Source organism: Rutidosis leptorrhynchoides, chromosome 3, assembly GCF_046630445.1.
Source record: "Rutidosis leptorrhynchoides isolate AG116_Rl617_1_P2 chromosome 3, CSIRO_AGI_Rlap_v1, whole genome shotgun sequence".
Taxonomy (NCBI): Eukaryota; Viridiplantae; Streptophyta; class Magnoliopsida; order Asterales; family Asteraceae; genus Rutidosis; species Rutidosis leptorrhynchoides.
Genome location: NC_092335.1, coordinates 673,975,718 through 674,002,382, shown reverse-complemented (window position 1 = coordinate 674,002,382; position 26,665 = coordinate 673,975,718). Strand labels below are relative to the sequence as shown.

At 33.3% G+C, this 26,665-nt stretch overlaps 1 long non-coding RNA gene across 2 annotated transcripts; it reads right to left on the bottom strand.

The window, feature by feature from the left end:
* Positions 1-23,419: 23,419 nt before the first annotated feature.
* LOC139899384 (uncharacterized) lies at positions 23,420-26,391 on the bottom strand. 2 transcript variants are annotated; one of them, XR_011777451.1, is made up of 5 exons: positions 26,114-26,391; positions 25,231-25,378; positions 24,567-24,612; positions 23,834-24,070; positions 23,420-23,725 (listed from the first exon to the last, which is right to left on the bottom strand). It is a non-coding gene; the product is annotated as an uncharacterized lncRNA (long non-coding RNA). The 2 variants fall into 2 exon arrangements; XR_011777450.1 differs by having other exon boundaries at positions 23,938-24,070.
* Between the last annotated feature and the right edge of the window lie 274 nt (positions 26,392-26,665).

Genomic DNA, 26,665 nt, shown 5'->3' with positions numbered 1-26,665 from the left:
TTTCTAGACGCCGTCCCGTTTTACATATCTAGACGCCGTCCTAAAGGGCAAGATTCCATCCCAATGTTAAAAGCTAGACGCCGTCCTGGAACCCTGGACGCCGCCCCAACTTACTGACTCAGAAAAAATGACGTTTTAAAACACCTCCCCACTCATTTCTTATCCACAAAACACACTCTTCTCTATTTCTCTCTGCCCTAACCCGAACCACTCTCCAAAAACCCTAATTTCTACTTCAATTTTGCGTTTCCTTCTTCAAATTCAAGCTTCAAATCATGAACTTTTGGGTATGGATACTCCATTTTTACACTTTTCTTTATCAATTACTTGAATTGTATGTTTATATCTATCAATTGGTTAAAGATAAGTGTGGGGTGTTTGATTTGCATGATTATTGTTAAGATTAACATGCCTTAGATGTTTTAATTGCCCTTAATGTGTTTATTTTGCAAAGATTACATGCTTTTAAGGGTTTTGTTCATGATTCTAGGGTTTGTAGAAATTAAATCCGAATTTAGGGTGCTTAACTTATGAAGTTGAATTTATGTATGATGTTTATGATTCTTGTGAAGTATATGATTGTGTTGGTGATGTTGATGTCAACTTGGCCGGGTCGTTTTTGAATGTTAGTAAATTTCTAAGCATATTGTTGAATTGTAATGAATTTATGAAATGTGTATGCTTGTTTTTCATTTGTAAGGGCCTGTTGAATCAAATTAAGGGAATGGAATGCCTTAATGTATGATGTTATAATGGTCATTTGAGCTAAAAATTGTGAAAATTGTATTATGATTTGATTAGAATGCAAAGTTAAATGTTATGACCTATGACACAACATACTTGAATCTTTGAGTCCTAAGTTTGTGCTACTTTGTGAAGTTATGATTTTCATTTTTAAAGGTGTCTTAACGAATTCATGTTGACTTTGGTTGATTTTGGTTTGAAACGGTGAACATGCACTTTTGTGTAAATGAATCCTGATACTTTTGAACTAGGAATTGAATGATTAAGTTCTCCTGCTACTCGGTTATGTTTTAGCTAACATTAACACAACGGTTTCTATGTTCTTTTGGTTTGGTGTATAATGTTTTGCAGGGACAACCAAGCAGAGGAGGACCGGCAAAAAGAGGAAGGACAGCAGGTTTGGCTCCTCCAAGACAACCACCACCACCACAACAACAACATCATTCATCATCGTCTTCCGGAGAAGAAGAGGAGGAGGATCTAAATGATCCTCGAGTTTGGTTAACACAGGTTCAGAACGACGAAGACTACACCGAAACGTTTGAGAGAATAAACCGCAGGCCGATTAATGCCACTTGGTATTTTATCTGGGGGCCATTGGAAGAGGCGGGCATGCGCCGACATGTTTCTAATTTACTCGCCATTCCTTACGGTAGAGTAGTCACCCACGCTTGGGAACAGGTTTTTAGCATCAATGAACCAATCTATCCGGTGCTGCTTAAAGAATTTTACTCTACCATGCGGTTTAACAATGTCAGCGATTATTTATCGAATGAGTTTCTACGGTTTCGTCTCGGGGGCCAAGATAGGGGTATAAGCAGTTTACAGCTTTGTAGAGTTCTGGGAATTTTTGGGGAATTCACCGATAATCAGTTAGGTGAATATTTGCGGGCTTCTGATTACGTTGGCCAGCATGTTTTTGATGACACCTCTTATTGGCGCAGAATTTGTAAGCCAAATATTGCGCCTGCACATTTTAGATCAAGCAAGCACAAGTACAACGAAATCGAAGCCCGGGATGATAAGCTGCTTCATCGACTCATCGCATGCACGTTTAATGCGAGGATTGAGGGTCATGAGAAGGTGAAAACATTATATTTGTGGATTATGGATCAAATCAAGCGGGGTTCCTATACCGACATTCCTGGGCTAATCGGTAATTATTTCCTTGCCATTGCGACTGAGACACGGCTACAGAAGCCACTCCTGGGAGGCCACTACATCACCCGAATTGCCCGACATTTTAACATTGATTTCAGTAGATTACAGGAGTACACGAGCGTAATGAAACCATTAAAAAAGGTTTTTTATATTAATGCTGAAATCATTATGAAAGATAGAAATGGGCATTTGGTGCCTTTTGTGGCAGTTGGTGTAGGTGACGCAAGTGGCAGTGGTGTTCAGCAAGAGCAGCGGCAGGAAGAGGAGGCGGAAATGGAGGCACAGACTAATGTTGGTGAACAGGTTCCGTGGCATCCGTCCCAATCAAGTTGGGACAGTTTGGTTGGTAGTGTTAATAACATGAGGTTGAGCCCGAACGAACAAAGGATGCACAACGATCGAATGTGGGATAGTCAGCAGCGAATGGAGCAACGACAGATTGCTCAAGTGCACGATCAGGGATGGATGAGTTATGGTATTGATTGGAATAACCATAACTCATAGTTGTTTTATTCCAACCCCGAGCAGTACTATGGGACGACACGTCTGACACCCCAATATTACACGGATCCTCAAAACCCACCTCCGCCTCACCCGATTTATGATAATACCGCTGCGTTGCAGGATGCTCGGAACAGATTTGAGCAGCAATATCCACAGGGACGCCCGTACAGAGATGGTTCGGGTAATTATTTTTGGCCGTTTGATAACTAGGCCTGCGTGCCTTTGATCATTTTGTACTTTGTTTTGAGACAATTTAATTTGTGTGGTGTGATTTTAGACAATATTTGGTTTGTAATAACTGGCTAATTGTGTGGATTTGTGAACGGTTGTGGTTGTAAAAACACCGTTCTTTTTATTATAAATTGTGTGGTTTGTTAATTTGTGCAGCATGATTGAACTTCAAAGACTGGCATTAAGTTCAGCGACATTTGATATTATGATGTGTGTATGATGATAATCGCGGACTGGACGATGCTCTTATGCTGGCAGTAAGTTCAGCAGCATCCGTCAACATGTTCCACGATTTACAGGTTAAAAATTGAAAATTTCTACAATCACCCTATCACTTTGCCCTCTAAATTTAATCCTTTTTCTGATTTCATGCAATGAGGGCCTTGCATGATCTCAAGTGTGGGGTGGGGAGTAGAAATTTATCGGGAACTCGTTTTACTAAAATTAAGGCGTTCAAGGCAACATAACTTGTAAAAGGTTAAATTTTATAAATTGATTTTAAAATTTATCGACGGATTAAGATCAGGTATAACAACCGAATTTTCGTTATAAATATAAATTTTTAAAAGATATTTTATAAACTTAATTGATTATAAGATTATTTAAAAAAATTTTAAAATTTTCAAGTAGCCTTAAAAACGATTAAAAGCCCAAAAACCACGTTATACACATTATGGTCTTAAAATCTAGAAAATAAATGTTGGTTTACATTTTAAATTATTAATAGTCTTTGAAGTTGCACTATCATTCAATTATTTGAATGAAAATCCTACTAGTTTAGTAAGCTAACTTGTAGGTCACTTGTACCAAAACGAGTGTAAACCGTGAGAGAGCGGTGATTGTATAGCGTGGTCGGAAACCGGATCTCGCGCCAGATCGAAAACCTTAAGGACGATCCTCATTGTTTCTCCTAACAAGGACAATGTTGCGTCCGACCACCTATTATGACCAATAGGATGTATCTATTCCATCCTCAAGGAAGTAAAGTCTTCCGAATGACACACATACTGATTCAATTCAGAAGATGTAGTCCAGACCAGTTGTAGGGTGACAAAAACTCTTGAAAAGTCATTACTAACATCGACTGGAAATCTACCAGGCCTCAACGTCAAACAGGGAAACTGGTAGTCAAGGTTTGTCTCAATGAGGGGGATTAACTAGTAAAACGGGGGGCACCATGTATACACAAAATGTTAGTGATTTATCAGATCCCCGGAAGGATAACCTCCAGAAAGGTAAAATATCAGCTTTTAAGACTGATGAACCTCAATCTTCATGATTGATTTAACGGATTAGATGATTACCTCATAATTGTCAATGATATCCGGACGTAATGTGTATCCTCCTAAGCACATTATTTTCTACCGACATCTCGTGATGTTAGGTACCGTGGGAGGGATTGGCTTGACCAATAGCGGGAAACCCGCACTCATTTTTCAAAAATTCAGAAAATACGACAAAAATCGGAAAACGTGTCTAGTATTAAAAACTAGCATGATATTTTCAAAACCATAAAACGTTTTTCATCAAGGTCCTGATTTCCCTAGGATCAAATTTTTCGGATACTTGGCTCTAATCTCTCAAAAATGTGTGTGTGTATTTCCATCGTGTATATAGCGTGCGTGTGATTTCAATAAAAGTGTGCTATACTTAAAGCGTGTGTTTCCATTGTGTATATAGCGTGAGTGTGTTACTTAAAGCGTGTGTTTCATATAGCGTGAGTTGTGTTTTATATCAACGTGTGTGTTTCGTGTGTTTTAAGTGATTCATGTAATGTTTGTAATCTATATTGTGTGATTATGTTTGATATTGTTTTACTTTGTAAATAAAGAATTGCTTGAGGACAAGCAAGGTTTAAGTGTGAGGTGTTTTGATATTGCTCAATAACATCATATATATCTATCGCAATATCACTAAAAACGCTCTAGAATCGAAGATAATGAAGGTGTTCTACAAGCTATAGGCCAAGATGTACAAATTTGTATCGGAAGAATGATTTACAAAGAATTTCGATGATTTATGACATTGGTTGATCCCGATATGAGTTAGAGTCAAGATAGCACTCTAAAATGATAAAACAAGGTTTCAGATATGTTAGACTTCGTCCAAATGAAAGGAAATTAAAAAGAAAACGAAACAGTCAAAATCAGCACAACAGGACGCCGTCCTGGAAGGTGGGACGCCGTCCTGTCTTTCTAAATCGGGACGCCGTCTAGGGCATATGGGACGCCGTCTTGACCTTTGAAACGGGACGCCGTCCTGCCTTTTGGGACGACGTCCCGTAGTAGGTTTGGCCGACTTTTTGGCTTTTTACCTACTTTCTCCACTTTAAAACTTCAGTTTTTGGGACTGTTTCATATCAGAATACGAACCAGAGAGTTTAGAGGCGATTTTCAGGAGCAAATTGGAGAACTCCAACCTCTTTGAAGAGGCTCAACATCAAGGCATCATCCATCAAAACCTTCTTCATCCAAGAACTCTTGTTCTTGTAGGTTATTTACTTGTTCTCAGCAATGATTTCAGTTAATAATTTGATTGTATTATTGTCTGTTACCATGATTGTTGGCTAGTTTCTATAATGTTTGTCTAGATTAATAACAAAGGTATTGGATGTAATCTTATTGATTGAATGTATTATGCGTGATAGATTGAAGCTTGAATTAAGAACCATGCTTATTGTTGTTAAAATCATTTGTATCAAGTTAATTGATATGTTGTTGATAAAGAGAACTCTTGTTGATGTATCATATTGATTTACAATCAACTTGTCTTAGATTGATTGTTTGCTAAACCGGACCAAGGGGGTAAACTAGATTAAAACGGTTAAACAAAATAGGAATGAATTGTGTAGAGCGAACGCAAAGACAATTGTTATTCAAGTCTTTGATCTTGTTGATCAACTAGTCATAAACGAAAAGGTCTAAGTAATAGGGAACCCTCGCTTAGTAATTCTAGTTTGAGTACTTGCTAAAGAGAACTCTTGGCGAGTCGATTTAGGTGATTAGCATGCTTATAGTTATTTGATTACAAATACAAGAACCATAGTGAAAAGGGAACCCTTGATCTTGTTATTGTATTTGCGTGTTTATCCGAGAGAACTCTTAGTGAACCTATTAGATAACTACACACATAATTATTCAATCAGGACTTAATATCTAAAAAATACATCCAATACCGAGGGTAAAATATCTAGATAAACATTTCATCTCTTTGATTTAATTCAAAACTATCTTACTTGCTTTATTTGCATTTATTATCATTTCATAAATTTAAAAGACAAAAATATTGTTTTTACATTTAACCTTCTTTGATTTGGCTAAATCGTTAAATAGCCACCAAAACATAAAACTTGTACTTTTAACTTTCATTCACTTAGTTAATCATAATATAGTTTCTAATTCTAGTTTGACTGATATAACTGTCCTTGGAACGATACACGGAACTAAACCAGTTACTATACTACTACACGATCGGGTACACTGCCCGTTAGTGTGTAGCAATCTCTAAAACCGGTATTTTCCATACAACAATTCATATACCACTTTTCGCACATCAACACATCAAACACAATTTTTGTGCATCCAAATATGCATTAGTGTCAGTAAAATCATCAATCAAAATAATTACAATGACATTTTAAACTTAAGCTTATTTTCACATTTTTATCAAATCTACACTTTTTCAAATAAGCATATACGAAAATGTTCGCCAAGTTCATAAGCATTCAACTCAAATAACATGTCAAAATAATCATTACTAGCAATTAAACAAGTCTCAAATGGCATTATCTTTCAAAAATCAAGTTCATGAATTTTAGACTTGAAAAAGTCCACTTTAATTCTCAAAATCATGTTTAGGCTCAAAGTTTGGATCATTTAACTACCTAAACATGTTACACTACTTAATTTAGCAACAATTCATGACAAAAATCGGCCATAACCTGTTTATATCAAAAAGCCCCAAATTGCTCAAGAACACAAACCCTAGATTATTCAAAATTTGAAGTTTAAGACTTCTAATCATGTTAAACAGCATCAATCTAGGTTATACAGGCATAATACATAAACAATTTAAGCCTAATTACACTAAAAAGCATCAAAATCAAATTGAGGAAAAAATTGCTCAAGAACACCAAATTTCGGATTAAATGGTGTTTAGGTGTAGAAATTTACCGTTTTTCTTGAGTAATTCCTAGATAGCATCCTTCTCAACATGATTTTAGTAAAAAATTTGGTGATTAACGGTTAAAAATTGTGATTTTGGGGTGTATTTTTCGGGTTTTTGCGTGCAGTTTTTCGCAGTTTTTTTTTTGTTTTGGGGCTGGGACTGACCTGTTCCAGCTCTTTATTTTTTTTCTGATTTTTCATCCCTCCGCGACTCGCGGTGAATTACACTTCAAACTCCGCGAGTCGCGGAGTTTGCTATTTTTTTTTTTTTTTTTTTTTTTAGTCATTAACTTATAAAACAATTAAGTACTTAATTTTAAAATTTTGTTTCCCTTGTTATTTAGGACGAGGTCGTTTCGGATCGATGTCCTAGTCCGTCCCTCGACAAAATTTCAAAATTTGTCTTTTTGTAGCGATTGTTTTAAAAGCTAAGATTTTTGGGTTTTTTTTTTTTTTTTTTTTTTTTTTGGCATAATTTAATTCAATGAGATTAAAAATAATGATAATAAAAGTTCTCGTCCCTCTCTCGGGTAAAGCAATTTCAGTTCAAAGACCTAGTCTTCAACTTACGACGAATTTTAAAAATCATATTTTTAACTTAATGAAATAAAGTAAATTTTTGTTTTTAAATTCACACAACTTAAATATAAAATTCAAAATTTATATTAAAAATTCACACCAAAATTAAAATTCGAAATGCATAAAATTAAAAATTTATATTTTTTTTAAAAATTAAAAATTCACACCAAACTTAATTTAAAAATTTATATTATAAATTCATACCAAACTTATATTAATTTTTCAAATATTTACAATTTTAAAAATATTTTTTTTTTTTTTTTACAAAGTTTACAATATTAATTTAAGATTTAAATATTAATTTTAAAAACATGGTAAAAATAAAATTAAAAATCTTTTTGGCTTTTTATCCCACTTTAATCAATCAAATATTATCAAAAATATGCGCCCCTCTTTTCGGTAAAGTAATTTCGGTTCCAAAACCTAATTTAACTCATGACGAATTTTTAAAATATTTTGGGTTGATTGTTTAAAGATATTTATACCTTAAGAATAAACGTTAAATTTCGCAGTGATGTAATAAATTTTTTTGAATGATATCAATAATTTCGGTCGCCAAACCTAATTTTATTCAATACCAATTTAATACTTTTTAGCGAACAAATTAGCGTTTATTATCAAAAGGTTAAAAATAAAAATAAAAATAAAAACTGTACAGACATACCTGTGGAATAGATTTCTTAGTTATATGATCTATCCCATTCATAAGATAGTCGGTTTAATTGGTTTTCCATGGCTACATAGGCGTAACCTCGAGCATTCAGTGTCTTTTCTTCTAAACATATGAACGGTCCGTCTCTGCATAAAGTAACAAATTCGGTATTTGAATAGGTTTGATTATTTGAACATTTACCTCCATGTGACCATTTTCCGCATTTGTGACATCTTTCTAGGTGTCGTGCTCTTCTTTTCGCTGCAGATTTTGATTTTCCTTTACCAAATTGTAACTTATTATCTTCGCATCTGGATTCTTTTCTAACTCCGTCCATTCTTTCTCTGATTACTGATACTATTTCACTCGGTAGTATGTCATTATTACGTTTAGTGATCAAAGCGTGTAGCATTAGACCATGGTTTAGTTCACAGGCAGTCTTCATTTTGTAAAAACCTAAAAAAATAAAAATTCAGAATGGGGGGAGAAGACTAGTTCTTTAGGGTCTGCTAGGGAAAGACCATTCGGGTTCCATTTTCGAGAACTACATGAAAACAGACAATCTAACTCTAACAGAAATACATATTATCCTTTAAAGACTTGATTCTCCCCACACTTAGTTAGCTGTGGTGTCAAAATTGTGATTAACTTCGTTGTCGACTTCCATTGGACCATGTATGTAATGTTTAACTCTGTGACCATTAACTTTAAATTCAATCCCATTTGAATTTATTAATTCTATCGTTCCGTATGGGAAAACTCTTTTGACTATGAATGGTCCAGACCATCTTGATTTCAATTTTCCAGAAAATAGCTTGAATCGTGAATTGAAAAGAAGAACTCTGTCTCCTTCTTTAAATTCTTTTGAACTTCTGATTCTTTTATCATGCCATTTCTTCGTTCTTTCTTTATAGATTAACGAATTATCGTATGCTTCATGTCTTAATTCTTCTAATTCGTTTAGTTGACTTAATCGTAGACGTCCGGCTTCATGTAAATCAAGATTACATGTCTTCAAAGCCCAAAATGCTTTGTGTTCAATTTCTACTGGAAGATGACATGCTTTTCCATAAACAAGTCTAAAAGGTGTGGTTCCAGTTGGAGTTTTGTAGGCTGTTCTAAAAGCCCAGAGTGCATCCTCCAATTTAATGGACCATTCCTTTGGATTTGATCCTACGGTTTTCTCTAGAATACGTTTTAAAGCTCGGTTGGTATTTTCAACTTGTCCACTTGTTTGTGGATGATATGCGGTGGAGATTTTATGAGTTACTCCATATCTTTTAAGAACTTTCTCAAGTTGATTATTACAGAAATGAGTACCCCGATCACTTATTAAAGCGTTCGGTGTTCCAAACCTTGCAAAAAGACGTTTTAAAAAGTTAACTACAACTCGTGCATCGTTAGTTGGGAGAGCTTGTGCTTCCGCCCATTTAGATACATAATCAATGGCTACGAGTATATATAGATTATTATAAGATTTTGGAAATGGACCCATAAAGTCAATACCCTAAATGTCAAATACTTCACATACTTGGATGATATTTTGTGGCATTTCATCAAGTTGACTTATTTTTCCGGCCCTTTGACATGCATCACAGGATTTGCAAAGAAGGTGTGCGTCTTTGTAAATTGTAGGCCAATAGAATCCAGCTTCATAAACTTTTCTTGCTGTTAGTTGAGGCCCATAATGCCCTCCTGTTGGTCCTGTGTGACAATGGTTTAAAATTTTACTAGCTTCATCTCCAAATATACATCGGCGTATTATTCCATCGGGACAACTTTTAAACAGATGTGGATCTTCCCAGAAATAGTGTTTTATATCACTGAAGAATTTTTTTCGTCTTTGGTACGATAATCCTTTTTCAAGGAATCCACAAACTAAGTAGTTTGCATAGTCTGCAAACCATGGGATTTCTTTATAATCTATCTTCAATAGATATTCATCAGGAAAGTTGTCTTGTATGGCTGATTCATTTAGAACTTCTAATTCGGGATTTTCAAGATGAGAAAGATGATCAGCGGCGAGATTTTCTGCTCCTCTTTTATCTCGGATTTCAATATCAAACTCTTGTAAGAGTAAGATCCAACGGATTAATCTTGGTTTAGCATCTTGTTTTGAAAATAGGTATCTAAGAGCAGAATGGTCGGTATAGACCACCGTTTTTGCTAGAACGAGATATGATCGAAATTTGTCAAAAGCAAAGACAATAGCAAGGAGTTCTTTTTCAGTAGTTGTATAGTTCGTTTGTGCTCCTTGTAACGTCTTACTAGCATAATATATAGGTTGAAATCGTTTTTCAATCCTTTGTCCTAAAACGGCTCCCATTGCAAAATCACTTGCATCGCACATTAGTTCAAATGGTAGATTCCAATTTGGTGTTATCATGATCGGCGCATTAGTGAGTTTCTCTTTAAGAATATTAAAAGATTTGATACACTCATCTGAAAAGATGAATGGCGCATCCTTTTCTAGGAGTTTATTCATAGGAGTGGCAATTTTAGAAAAATCTTTTATGAAACGTCGGTAAAAACCGGCATGCCCTAGAAAACTCCTAACTCCTCTAACATTGGTGGGATGTGGAAGTTTAGCAATTACATCTACTTTAGCTCTATCCACTTCAATTCCTTCTTTTGAAATTTTATGTCCAAGAACGATGCCTTCTTTAACCATGAAATGGCATTTCTCCCAATTAAGAACTAGATTTGATTGTTCACATCTAATTAGCATTCGTTCCAGATTAACTAGACATGATTTAAATGTATCACCGAAGACTGAAAAGTCATCCATGAATACTTCCATGCATTCTTCTATCATGTCGTGAAAAATCGCCATCATACACCTTTGAAAGGTTGCAGGGGCGTTGCAAAGTCCAAATGGCATGCGTTTGTAAGCAAAAGTACCATAAGGGCACGTGAATGTGGTTTTCTCTTGGTCCTCGGGTGCTATTGGAATTTGAAAATATCCGGAAAATCCATCTAGAAAACAATAGTAACTATTTACGGCTAATCTTTCCAACATTTGATCTATGAAAGGTAAGGGAAAGTGATCTTTTCTGGTGGCGTCATTTAATTTTCTATAATCAATACACATACGCCATCCTGTTACAGTCCTAGTAGGAATAAGCTCATTTTTCTCATTTGTAATGACAGTCATGCCACCCTTCTTCGGCACGCATTGAACTGGGCTTACCCATGGACTATCAGAAATTGGATATATCAAACCTGCATCTAGCAGTTTAATAATCTCTTTCTTAACTACATCTTGCATATTAGGATTTAGTCTTCGTTGACGTTGCACATATGTTTTATGACCTTCTTTCATAAAGATTTTATGTGTGCAATACGAAGGACTTATTCCTTTAATATCATGAATCTTCCATGCAATGGCTGGTTTATGAGCTTTCAACACAGAAATGAGTTGTGATTTCTCATTTTCAGTAAGAGAAGACGATATTATTACAGGTAATTCAGATTCACCATGTAAATAAGCGTATTCCAAATGGTTTGGAAGTGGTTTTAACTCTAATTTCGGAGGTTCTTCTATCGATGATTTATATCGATATCTGTCTTCTTCTTTTAGCATTTGAATTTCTTCTGTTGTTGGTTCATATCCATTAGCTATAAGTGTAGCTAACATTTCAGCTTCATCAATTGGTTCATTACCTTCTCCTAAAGAACATTCTCCTGTTCCTTGTAATTCTGGAAATTCTTCTAATAATTCTGCATGTGCATCTATAGTTTGAATATAATAACATGTATCATCTGCAGATTGCGGTTGTTGCATTGCTCTATCAACTGAAAAGGTAACACTCTCATCCTCTATACTTAGGGTCAGTTTCTTACCGAACACGTCTATCATTGCTTTAGCCGTGTTTAAGAATGGTCTTCCTAATATGAGAGGAACTTGGGAATCTTCTTCCATGTCCAAAACAACAAAATCTACTGGAAATACTAAAGTACCAACTTTAACTAGCATGTTCTCCATTATCCCTCTAGGATATTTTATTGATCTATCGGCTAGTTGTATGCTTATTCTGGTTGGTTTCAATTCTCCAAGGTCTAGTTTAGTGTATAGTGAATACGACATTAGATTTATACTAGCACCTAAGTCTGCCAATGCTTCTATTGAACTAAGACTACCCAAAAAACATGGAATTGTGAAACTTCCTGGATCAGATAATTTTTCTGGTATCTTATTCAACAGCACTGCTGAACAATTAGCATTCATAGTAACAGCCGAGAGTTCTTCCATTTTCTTTCTATTTGAAATTAGATCTTTCAAGAATTTAGCATATCTAGGCATTACTGAAATCACATCAATGAAAGGAAGATTTACATTTATCTGTTTAAACATATCCAAGAATTTGGATTGCTCGACTTCAAGTTTCTCTTTCTTCATTTTACTCGGGTAAGGAAGTGGTGGTTGGTATGGTTTAACATAAGGTTTATCCTTAACTGTGTTATCTTCATTAACCTTTTCAACTACCGGTTCTTTTTCCTTATCTTGATCAGGTTGTGGTTCTTGTGGAGTAGGAATGGCTTCATCAGAAGTTACAGGTATTTCAGGTGGTTTAAGTGTTGTACCACTTCTTGTGGTAATGGCTTTAGCTGTTTCACTCCGGGGGTTAGCATTTGTATCACTAGGTAGACTTCCCGGTTTTCTTTCACCTATTAACCTTGCTAGGTTACTCACTTCTTGTTCCAGATTTTGAATAGAAGCTTGTTGATTTCTAAATGCTTGAGCATTTTGTTCATTGGTTTGTTTCTGAGATGTGAAAAACTGCGTTTGAGTTTCAACTAGCTTCGTCATCATATCTTCTAAATTCGGCTTTTTATCATCGGTTTGTTGTGGTGGTTTGTTTTGAAAATTAGGTCTTTGCTGATTATAAGTATTATTGGATACTTGTTGATTGCTAGGACCTTGTTGGTTGTTGTATGGAATATTTCTGTTATAATTCTAGTTTTGATTGTAAATCGGTCTTGGCGGTTGATAATTATTCTGATAATTATTTCCAGGCCTTTGGTTTATGTATGAAATATTCTTTCTTTGTTCCATTGTTAATTCAATACTGAGACAATCTTTTGTCAAATGTGGTCCTCCACACTGCTCACAACTAATTCGTATTGAGTGAATATCTTTAGTCATCTTTTCCATTCGTCTCTCCACAGCATCTATCTTTGCAGAAATGGAATCTAAGTCATGGCTAGAATCGGCTCTAGCTGCTTTAGATGATCTAACGATGTCTTTTTCTTGGTGCCACTCATGTGAGTGGGAAGCAGTATTATCAATAATTTTGTAAGCATCAGTTTCGGTTTTCTTCATAATAGAACCACCAGCTGCTATATCTATGTCTTTTCTTGTAGTGATGTCGCATCCTTGGTAGAATATTTGTACTATTTGACAGGTGTCTAAACCATGTTGCGGACATCCTCTTAACAACTTTCCATATCTAGTCCACGCCTCATATAGAGTTTCATTTGGTTTCTGTGTGAACGTAACAATTTCTGCTTGAAGTCTTACGGCTTTAGATGCAGGAAAGAATTGTTTAAGAAATTTTTCAACTAAAACGTCCCATGTATCAATCGCCCCTTCAGGTAACGATTCCAACCAATCTTTGGCTTCTCTCTTTAAAGTCCAGGGAAATAACATGAGATATATCTGTTCATCCTCCACTTTTCGGATTTTAAATAGTGTGCAGATCCTATTAAAGGTACGTAGATGTTCATTTGGATCTTCCTTTGGCGCACCACTAAATTGGCATTGATTAGTCACCATGTGTAGAATTTGTCCTTTGATTTCATAATCTGGCGCATTAATGTCTGGATGAGTAATTGCGTGACCTTGGCCAGTGCGTTTAGCTCTTATTCGGTCTTCCATACTTAAAGGTTCCAGATTCTCCATAATTGAATTTGTTGAATCGGTATCACTAGATGATTCTGATTTAATGGTTCGTTCCTCAACAATCTCTGTTTGAATGATTGGTGGTTCCGGAGGAATTGTTAGTGGTTCAGGATCTACGAACCGTTCCTGAATATTCTCCGGATTCTCAATTGTGAGGTTGGGTACAAAAAATGGATTATCGGAAATTTGAACTGAAGTACTTGGTCTACTGGATGACGATTCTAAAGAAAAATCAACGGCGGTTATATTTGCTAAATGTCTTGATCTAGTTACAGGTGGTGAACGTACAAAAGGTGATGAACGTCTTGCTCGGTGCATTCACTGAATATCCTATTAGTTTTAAAAAGGAAAGAAAAATTATAATAAGTTATTCAATCAATAGACTTTTCTGATTTTGCCCACGTTTCGAATAGCCAAAAGATGCAGCAGAGGGGCAGGATTCGTTTGGTCTCAATATAATTGAGGACTGTTTGGCTCCAATAACCCGGTCCACGTACAAATCCAACTATTACTACGAACCAGAAAATTTTGATGTCTATCAATTTAACCACTTAAAATAAATTTTCGTAATTTTAAGAAATTTAGATAAGAAGTAGAATAAAAATCTATGTCCTAAAAACTAGAATAGCGAGAAATAAGAAAGAAAAAGAGTTCGTCGGAAAAAGGTTGAAAAAGAAAAATGGTTGAAAAATAAAAGGTGACGAAAAAATAAAAGAAACTTATAAAACTTAAAAATACTTGACTAACCTAACCTTATTACTACAACTAACTTAAAATTATAATCGCAAATTGAAATTACTAATTGGAATGATAATTGATACATAGGTAAAAGTCGTCTAAAAATATTAAAGCTTACAGGAAAAACTAAATCCCAAATGGAAATAACTTAAAAAGAAACTAAAACTTAAAAAGGCGTCGCAAAATTCTAAAGCACCTAAATCTTAGTCTAAAGAAAAAGCACTTAAGGAATTTTACGGCAAAGCCTAAAAATCTAGGAGTAAAAATGACTATGGCAAAAACTAAGTTTAAAACTAAATATGAGCGAAAAATACAAATATTACGCTACAACGATTAAAAAGGGACAAAATATAAAAATATACAAAAAGTTGTAAAAATTACAATTTTTATAAAAATATTATTTATTTAATAAAACTACTAATTTTACAATTTAATTAAACTAATTTAACTAAAATATAAATTAAATAAAACTTAAATTAAAAATAAACTTAATTATAATAATAATAATAATTAGGGTTAATAATAATAATAATAATTAATAATAATCCGTAATAAATGCAGGATTAGGGCTTCCTGGTCGTGTGTCAGGTCCCCTCCGCGACTTGCGGTATTCAAAGCTTCAAACCCCGCGACTCGCGGGGTTCAGAAATTCAGATGACAGGTTTAATCTTCGACGCGTTTTTCTTTATTTATTTATTTTTTTTTTTTTTGTTTTCTGTTTTTATATAAATAAAAGATATTTAAATAAAACTTATATTTTTATAAACTAAAATAAAAATAAAGAAACTTATAAAACTTAAATATTTAACAAAATCTTAAAAATACTTATATTTTTGTTTTTCTTTTTATATTTTCGAATATTTAAAACGTATTTTTACAAAAGCGACTTTTAATAGAAGTAAACTAAAAATCTCTCTTTTTTTTTATATTAGCGTTGCGCTTCCGGCGTTTAGAAAGCTCCCCGGCAGCGGCGCCAAAAATACTTGATGCGGTAGCGGAGTGGTATAAAATAGTTATTAATTTTAGCAGAAAATACTATTAAATACGATACAATTTTACACAAGATATTTATTTATTTATAGAATGGATATACTTAAACCTTGTTACAACACTTATAGGCAGTGTACCTAATCGTACAGTAGTGTAGTTTTTAGTAAGTCCGGTTCGTTCCACAGGGAAAATCTTTAAACAAAGCTTAACGCTATATTAGTTTACTTTTATAAAAATACAAATATATATATATATATATATATATATATATATATATAAGTAATATTATTATTATAAAGGGGGGTTTTTACCGTTTAATGACCGGTTTGTCGATTTTAAAACTTTAGTCGCAGTTAAAACCAAATGTAAAATAATAAATAAATACAAGACTTAATTTTAAGCTTAAAGTAAATAACGATAATGAAATTGCGAATAATAAAAGTGCGATAAAATAAACTTGCGATAATTAAAAAAAAACGATAATTAAAAGTGATATTAAATAACAATAAATAAAAGTGCGATAATTAGAAGTGCAATTAAATATAAAATAAAGGAAACTAAATATGAAATAAAAGAATTATGCTTATTTAAACTTCCGTAATCATGATGTTTGACGTGTTGATTTTAGTTTTATGCCCATGGGTTAATTGTCCTTTGTCCTGGATTATTTAATATGTCCGTCTGGTTTTTGTCCATAACAGTCCATCAGTCATAAATATAAAGTGTGAGTGTCCTCGTCAAATTATCCTTATACCCGAAGTTAAATATTCCAACTAATTGAGGATTTAAACTGTAACAAGATTTTAATACTTTGTTTAATAATTACACCAGGATGTCGACTGAGTGTAACCCAAGGTTTTAATATTTTGTTATCAATTATACCAAATGTCCTTGTACATAATTTCACCCCTGTTTTAATTATTCTAGTGGCTATTAATCCATTCCCGTGTCCGGTTAAATGAACGATTATTCGTACATATAAATACCCCGCCCATCGTGTCCGATTGAGTGTATATGGTAATTTATAGGGACGCCCAATTGTAAATCTTTATATTAACATTAACAAACTATCATTTAGTTAAACAAATATAAAGCCCATTAATAGCCCATAGTCTAATTTCCACAAGTGTCGTTCTTTTGTCCAAACCCCAATTATGGTACAAAGCTCAATTACCCAATTTTAGTAATTAGCCCAACATCATGATTACTTCGTTTTAAATAAGCATAATAATAACTTAGCTACGAGACATTAATGTAAAAAGGTTGAACATAACTTACAATGATTAAAAATAGCGTAGCGTTACACGGACAGAATTTCGACTTACACCTTTACAACATTTGCTAACATACCCTTATTATTAGAATTATAATTAAAATTAAAATATAAATTATAAATATATATATATATTTTACGTATGAGAAGAAGAAGAAAAAGATGATATTTTACGATCAGAATGCGCGAGCTTTATAGGGGGTTTCTGAATTTGGGGCTCCGCGACTCGCGGCCTTTTTGGCCTTCAAACTCCGCGAGTCGCGGAGTTTACTTTTACAGCTCAGAGGAGTTTGGCTCTTTGTTTACCGACGGTTTAAATATAAATATAATATATTAAATAATTATAAGAATTATTTAAATATTATATTATATTTATGTGCATAGTTGACTTGTAATTTTTAGTCCGTTGCGTCGAGCGTTGAGAGTTGACTCTGGTCCCGGTTCCGGATTTTCGAACGTCCTTGCGTACAATTTAATATCTTGTACTTTGCGTTTTGAATCTTGTACTCTTGTAATTTCGAGACGTTTCTTATCAATAATTGGAACCTCTTTGATTGTCTTTTGTACTTTTGAGCTTTTTGGTCGTTTGCGTCTTCAATTCGTCGAATCTGTCTTTTGTCTTCACCTTTTATTATTTAAACGAATATCACTTGTAAATAGAACAATTGCAACTAAAAGCTTGTCTTTCTTGAGGAATAATGCTATGAAATATATGTTTGTTTTTAGCATTATCATTAATCAAACATATAATCTTTATTGTTTTATCTTCTACCCTAATTACATTATATCTATCTATAGTTACCCAATGTCTTTGACCATCTCGTATATATGCACGTTATCGTTAGCATTTGAAAAATGACTACTAAATCTTATATACTTTTTTGCTTTGGATTTCACTTTAAAGTATAGTATATATAATGTATATATGTGATGTGTGTGTGTGTGTGTGATTGCATAGTAGAGTCTCATCTTTTCCACTTCTAAAAAAGGACAAAAGATTGCCAACTCGAAGCATAATAAGCATCGATACTATTTCAGAATATATTCTAATAGTTACATACAGATCTAAGTTAATTTTAATAACTCAAGTCAGCATCAGCAGTAAATCAGTACAACATGTGTAAATTCATATGTGGTACGTGTGGTTAATCAGAATTTTGGTAACGTGGTGAAAGCCTTCTAGTTAATCCAACTCGATCACATGGTTTACTAATTAATCCTGATTAGTGAAATATTACCTTTTAAGCTAATGTTTTGTAAGGACTCACTTACTTCTGAAAATTTTGATTGTATGACATTTTGAGTTTAGTGAAAACATATAATTATATTATACCTATATTCTAAAAGAGATAGTGAAAATGAATAGTAAGGTCACTTTTGCCTTTTCAATTTTTTTTTTCCCATTTGCACAACAAAGCCCCCCACACTTTTCCCAAAAAATCAAAACGACCCCCCATACAGGTAAAGTGTCAAACTATCATTTTCATAAAAAAACTTAAATAAACTCCACCCAAATATACAACGGGCTATATCTTCTCGATCACATCGAGTCAAATTTTTCCGACAGCATCGTTAAATTGTAAATAATTTTAGGAACACAATGTCACTAGCTATATGCAAAACGAACGCTTTTTAAAAAACGTTAAATATTTGTGGTACTTTTCATACACGTTTATTTTGCGTTATATTTTTTAAAAATCGACAATTCCATAGCGAAACGCGGAGATGCACATATATTGTTAATTTAAGATAACATTTAAATTTTTCACGGGTTATACCTTTTAGTTTGACTCGAGTTGCGCTTCAACGACATCATTGTTCGCCACGAAATAATTTTACAAACTAAACGCAATAAAATACATTGAAAACCGAACAGCCGGCGTGAAGCAAGGGTTCTAACACTAGTTTTATCTAAAATACCATAGAACTCTAACAGAGTCATGTTATTGTTGTCTATTACTGCAATGATAAGAAAGTTTCTGCTGCTTTGTTAATGGTCGTACGATATTATACACAAAATTTAATACATTGAAAAGATATATGTTCTGTTTTATATGCTCTGTTATTTTCTCTTTAGCGGAAAAGGTGGCAATATTGACCCATTTTCTTATGAACTTGTCGATTTGCATGTTTTAATATCTCAAACAGCTCCATTTTTACTTTTCATATCTCAAATTGGTAAAATCACAAAATAAGTTGGAATGGGTCAATGGTTTAAAAACCGCTCTAATCATTTTAATCAAAAATAAAGATTGTTAATTTGGTAAACTGGTTATCTATTGTGAGATTTTATATTTGAAAAAAACATATACTTCTCAAATGGGTCGAACTAGTCAAAGTGTGATTTTAATACAAAAAACCTTCTTAAAATATTATCTCTAAGACATAAATTATTATTATTCAAATAGTAAGATGTTATAATCATATTCAGCAGGCTAGTTATTATTCAGAATGTTTTTTAAAAAAATATCGGACAATTAAGTGTTTTGTATCAACCCAACCATTTCGAAGAGTACAATAAATTATCCATATTGATCCATAACCCAACCCACCCGACCCACCCATTGTTCATCTACAGATATGATAGTTGACCCATAACTTATCCATCTACAGAAGTGATGTAGAGAACTGTATGGTTATAGGTGTAATGCAGACGGACGCCATTAACTAATATTTGTAATTAAAAGCTCATATGTGTGTTATTATACTCTGTCTATCATCTAAGTATAGGAACTTATCATATCACTAGTGAACACAACAAAAATATATTGAATAACATGTCTTATTTCACCATAGTTGGGTCAGTTTGTTTCTTTCCCTAAAGCTTTAAATCACAAAAAAATAGCTAAAAGCAGAGTAGGTTAAAATAGGTCAAATGGGTAAAAGTCACTCATAGTCTATTTCTCCCCAAATCAGATTCGTACAAGTAGTATGAAAAAGAAAAAGCTCAACCATTTGATTTCTAAATTTGTAATGAATTTGTTGAAATGATCATAGGCAAAACCAAGGGCCACAAACATTGATATCAGGCTATCACACCACACAATTAATCAAACATATAATCTTTAGTGTATTATCTTTTACCCTAATTACATGATGTCTTACCCAAACGATGCATTTATCTTTTACCCTAATTACATATGAATCACTAGACCCACATCGGCAGCAATTAAAAGTAGTAAAAAGTATTTAAACGCTATTTGGAATCATTAACTTGCTGGTCTAGTAACGTGGACTTTTGATTCAAGTGGAGGCATTTCTGCAACCCGATATTGTTTGGGTAAAGTCCAAATTATGTGGGTTAAGCATTCTACACAAATTGAAGAAGAAGGTGTGATAGGGACTCTGACCCCCTCAATTACCCACCAATTATTGTTTGGGTAAAGTCCAAATTATTGTTTGGGTAAAGTCCAAATTATGTGGGTTAAGCATTCTACACAAATTGAAGAAGAAGGTGTGATAGGGACTCTGACCCCCTCAATTACCCACCAATTATTTGGGGACAAATTGAAGAAGAAGGTGTGATAGGGACTCTGACCCCCTCAATTACCCACCAATTACCCACCAATTATTTGGGGGAAAGCTCAAATCATGTGGGCTTAGTTTTTTTCACTAAAAAATCATTTTTTACAACATTTTACTCAAAAAAACAATTAATGTGCACTCTATTCAATTCCAACATTAATTTTTATATATTATGATCTATAATACTTTTTATTTTATGATATATAATATTTTTTATGATCAAAAATATATAAGGCTTTTTGTTCCAATATATTTCTTTTTCATTATTGAAGACCTTAGTTATTCTCAAGATAGGATACATATCAGTAATAACTCTGTGAATCCTGTTGAATTCATAAAATTGATCATCACTGGCGTTATTAGTTCCAAAGGAAATTGATAAAATGGGTCGAACCGGTCAAAGTGTGATGTTATAATCATATTCAGCAGGCTAGTTATTATTTAGAAGCAGAATATTTCAACAAAATATTAGACAAATTAGGTGTTTTGTGTCAACCTAGCCATATCGAAGCGTACAACAAATTATCCATAACGACCCATAACCGACCCACTCATTCTCCATATACAGATGTGATTTTTGACCCATAACTTATCCATCTTTAGGTGTGATGTAGAGAACTGTAAGGTTTCTGGTGTAATGCAGACGGACACCAAAATGTAATATTCGTACTTAAAGCTCATTGGTGTGATATTACATTCTGTGTATCATCTATGCATAGGAACTTAACAAGTCACTAGTGAACACAACAAAAACTATTCAATAACATGTCTTATTTCACCATAGACTGGGGTGATTACAAATCCTATATACTGCTAAAGATACGACAATGCTTGCCCATTTAGTTACAGGTTGGGTCAGATTGTTTTTTCCCTAAAGCTTTAGATCACAAAATCTAGCTTCAAGCAGAGTGGGTTAAAATGGGTAAAAGTCACCCAAAGTCTATATCTGCTGACCTTATAAATAGTTTATTTGATTTGATGATTTAGACAGATTATTAACACATGAACTATCTGTCAGAAAAACAGAAAAATTGACAATTGTTGATGGATCCAATCTAACCTCACCTGGCTTATTGAACCATACTAAAAATAACCCTTTTCAACCGAGCCTGTTCTGACAATTACACAACCTGACCCCCTCCATAAAGTATCATCATGATTGTCTTTTTACTTGTGATCTTGATTCATCCCCTGCTTTTTCATCCTATGTATAAATACTGTACTATATCTTTTTACTTGATACCAACGTATGAGCGTTATATATTTACTTCGATAAACATGAAAACGTCCAACAAAACATGATACTCTTGTTACTTCCCATATCACAAAAGTAGAGAATTAAGAAATTACACGTGGAATCTTGCAAAGGCATAAAAATGTCCAATGAAAAGGGTGAATTAAATTTCGAATTCAGAATCAGTTTGTAGAACTGTCTATAGACAGTGCTAAGAGACTAATTTTTGGAATCATCACTTTACTGAGTTCGTACGAGTTGAAACAAATCTTGTTCGATTCTAAACGATTTGAGAGTTTTTATTTCGTAACCGTGTACTGAGTTCGAGTTCAACCAAATTTTGTTCAAACAGTATACACGGATTTACCCAAATTTTTATCGAACACTTTCAGACTCATGTATAATTCATCAAAATAATCTCATTTGTGGAAATGGCCATAGGCAAAACCAAGGGCTACCAACTTTGATATCCGGCTATCAATAAACTTAGACACCACACGATTAATCAAACTTATAATCTTTAGTGATGAAAAATAAACATTCGTCCCACATCGGCTGCAAATAAAAGTGATGGAAAATATTTAAAAGTTATCTGGACTTTTCTAATTGCCGAGTTTAGTATTGTTGACATGTGATTCAAGTGGAGTCATTAAAGTTATTGAGGGCAAGAATGTAGCCCACAATCCTAGTGCATAGCTCAAATATCATGTGGGCTTAGCACATTTAACTCAATTTCAATTTGGATGAATTTTGAATATAATTCATCAAGCACATTTAACTCAATTTCAATTTGAATATAATTCATCACGTCTTAGACGACGTGCTCTTCCTCTTTAAGTTGGTCTCTTCTAATCTTGACAATAACTTTTTACATTAAAACATAATTATACAAATTAAATATTTAAAAATTTTGAATTCGGTTATGAATTCGGTTTTCGGTTAAACCGAATTCTGAATTTTCAAAACCGAAAACCGAATTCAAATTCGGTTTCGGTTTGACTCGATCCGAAAACCATTTTTCAAATTCGGTTTGGTTTTTTTTCCGGTTTGGTTTCGGTTTGGTTTTCGGGTTCCACGGTTTCAAACCAAATACTGACCACCCCTATACACTACTGGTGAATACAACGAAGTAATATTGTTGTTACCATCTGGAATACACATTGGCGTTACTGAAATACACATTTCTAATAACAAATTGTAAAAATACACTAGTCGTTCCCATGAGTTCAAACTTCTTTTGTTTGAACTTGTTACCGAGAATTTTTCAAAAGTGGTCAACTTTTTCCATAAACATGTACCGAGTTCCTACGAGTTGAAAAAATTTGTTCGATCCTAAGCGATTCAAGAATTTTTATTTCATAACCCTGTATTGAAAGTCCAAATTGTGTGGGCTAAGCATTCTAGACAAATTGAAGAAGAAGTCGATAGGGATTCTAACCCCCTCAAATACCACCAATGATTTGGGGGAAAGTGTTAACGTATCATTAGGAGATCATGGTCGTGTCCATCAACTTAGAGAACAAGTCGGATAACGTCAGCTTGAAAGACAAGTTTAACTTAATATAGATATAGAACTAGTTTATAACCAGCGACTTCGCGGGATTATCCATCAAAAAATTTATAATTAGTTTTGACGATATGACCGTTAAAATCCAACCCATTTAGATCTAGATCCTTCTAAAAATCCGACCCACTTAATCCATATCCATTTCAACCCGTTTCTAACAAATTATAGAAGTATTTTCTCATTAGCATTCTATATATGTATACGTATAATCAAATCAAATACTACCATCCAATACAACCTTAAGAAAGACTAAAATCAATGTAATCCTACTACATTATTCAATACTTTTGGGACCACCTATTTTGCCTCTTATGTATCATTCGTAAGTAAGTTTCCATCTTCTGTATCATTCGTAAGTAAGTTTCCATCTTCTTGTATCTTGTAATGGTTTGTTTGAGTAAGTTTCAATTGATCTACTTAACTAATTTAAAATGTTGTTCCATCGTCTTCATACGCTTCCTGTACAAAAGACTCAGAGTAAGAGAAATTATAAGAATTGAAAAAGAAGTACAAAAAGAATATAACCTGAAGGTTAAGAGTATGGTACAATTCGTACACTTTTGATACCTTTATTGGATCCTTTTTCTCAACGTTTGTATTTAGATGTAATTAAGAAAATTTCGAAATGTGACATAGTTCACGAGTGCATTATTTAGATAACCACAACACACCTTCTTTATCAGTTCATAAAGTGCAGGAAGGGTATAAGTTAGTAAATTGGCTTGACCAAGATAATGACACCATATTCAACAGATCCACTTGAGTCCCAATCATCAGTTTGTGTGCTGGGCAATATTTTGTCACCTTCAATCAACACGAAACAAATACACTTCTATATTAGTATATGGTGATTTAGACTTTAAAGTGAGATTCGCGACAAAGTGGAGAATTGTGAGACACTGTAAGATATGATATCTTGGAAATGTGGCAGATCCACCAAAAATTAATTATAATTATAAGTTTAATTCCCAGTTGTTTCTGTTAAGACCAAGCAAAAAGCAAGAACAATTACTCTTGGACAGTTACTCTTGAAACTGTAGCAGATCCACCCTAAATTAAAATAGTTAAGTTTATTACTCTTGCCCAGCATCCTGATTTTGTACAAAACAGTTCCAACTACTTTCATACGTAATAAAACTTCATTGTATGATCATATTATTGACAGTGACACAGTGAGACAAATGCAAACTGAATTATAAATGAAACTATAGGCATACATTCTAATCTACACATTGACATTGACAAAAAGTGACCGAAAAGTATTAGAATCATTGCAATGAAAGAAAATATGTCAACTTACACGGGAGCATAACCGAATACATATTCGTCATTTCTTCAAACACCTCCTGTGCATAAAACAATAGACGCATTAAAAATTCAATAGACAAATCTACTGCTAATCTATTGCAAAATTCAAAGAACGAACAAAGGTTTATCAGGAGCAATGTAACAATAAAAAGGGTAACTATATTACCTCAATATAGTTGGATCCAACTATATTACTCTTGTTCTTTAAAAAAAAAAAAAAAAAAAAAAAAAAAAAAAAAAAAAAAAAAAAACCTAATACCCTTCAAAATCACAAAATTGCATTTCAGGTCATAAACACTTGTCTTTTTTAAATGAAAATCACAACCTAATTATACAATCAAAAGTCAAAATCGCAAATACATCTATGACAATGAAATCACCAATGAACCTTAAGGCTACAATAGCAAAATTCCAGGACAAACCTGTTTAATCAGGAATGCTCATACTCATACTCATTTTAGCATACACATTTTAATAAACACTTGAAGTGCACTCAAACTTACATGTAGTCATCAAACCTTTTAAATTATCAAACTTAACACACATTCCTTGCTGATGTCACTCAACTAATCATCAAACTTAGATGTAATTTATCAAACCTTCATCTATAATTCATAATTAAAATGGTAGGAAAAGAATACAAAGTGAGTACAAACCTTTTAACCCAACTATGATGTATCAAATATGATGGAAAATTGGTCATGTCCAACAAATATTCGCTGACTTCAAAATAAGTTAACATGAATGAAGCTATGTTTGTCGACCAACATGCAATCTCACACCAGTTATTGCATTAAATATGACCTGCCATAAAGTACAGTTTTATAGGAGATTACAAGTTGGGATTCACAAAAAAAAAAAAAAAGTTAATTTATTTCATGATTAGCTTATACAAAGAAATGTATTTAAGGACACGTATCATACAATACAACCTAAAATGAGTGCGATTACAAAAGTTGAGCTGCCAATGCCTGTTGCAGAATGCAAGGAAGGCATACCACCAGATTAAGATTCCATCAGTGTTCTCTATACTAAGGTATCAACCAATTGAATATACGACATGTAATATGTATTAATATATCACTAACAACTAATCATAAACCACATTATTGACGCCATATAAAGTATACAAAGTAAAATCAAAACTTCACCTAGCATTTTGCCATTAACAATATTTCACATCCATAATAGTACAAAACTATGTTGAAAAAAAGTCTAATTAGATATTTAGATGTAATCAGCACCATATTTGCCCCGACCAAATCGCTATTGGAATTAAACAACCAAAAAAAAAATAACATCACATAGAGTCCAAAATATATGTCAATAATAGTAGTATACACATATCTTCGTAACAACCTGTAAATAAGCATATACAAAATGGGATTCATGTACAGTTATAGAATCCTAAAATGCAGGGAATCATAAACCTAAAACGAATAAAGGCATAAAAGAATGACATAAACCCTAATTGTATTTGTGAATGCTTCGATAACAAATAACCCTAATTTGAAATTGATGTATACATATTACTCTCACCTTAACATTGTTAGCTGTACAGAGAATGTTGGATTTGGATTTATTGAAGAACCCTAACTGTATATGGATAAATGCTTCGGTAAAAAAGAACCCTAATTCAATTTGTTTAAGATTTAGTAAAATAACTATTGAATCTTGCGTAGCTATTCGCTGCATATTTTGAATTTGGAAGAGAGACGTAGCGTAATAATATTCACTTCCATCGATCTCTTCCATCGTCCAGTTTTCTTAAGAATTGTAGAGAGAGGGGTGTATTTTTTTTATTTAATTTGCTTCAGTGATTTTGTGATAATGGGAAGAGTACCAGGCCCCCGTGTTTTCACTCCTTATCGTCGTTTTAAGAGTATATTTGTCAATAAACAATAGAAAAAGAGGAGAGAGACAAATGTTGAGTGATCACTTAATCTAATGAGTGATATTGAAAGTTGGTTCTTGATCTAAGGGTTACTTCTTCTCCATTTAAATATTTTTAAAAATGATTAGGAAAAAAAGACTTTGTTATTATATATAATATAGAATATAGATATAGATAGATAGATATTCTTTACATAT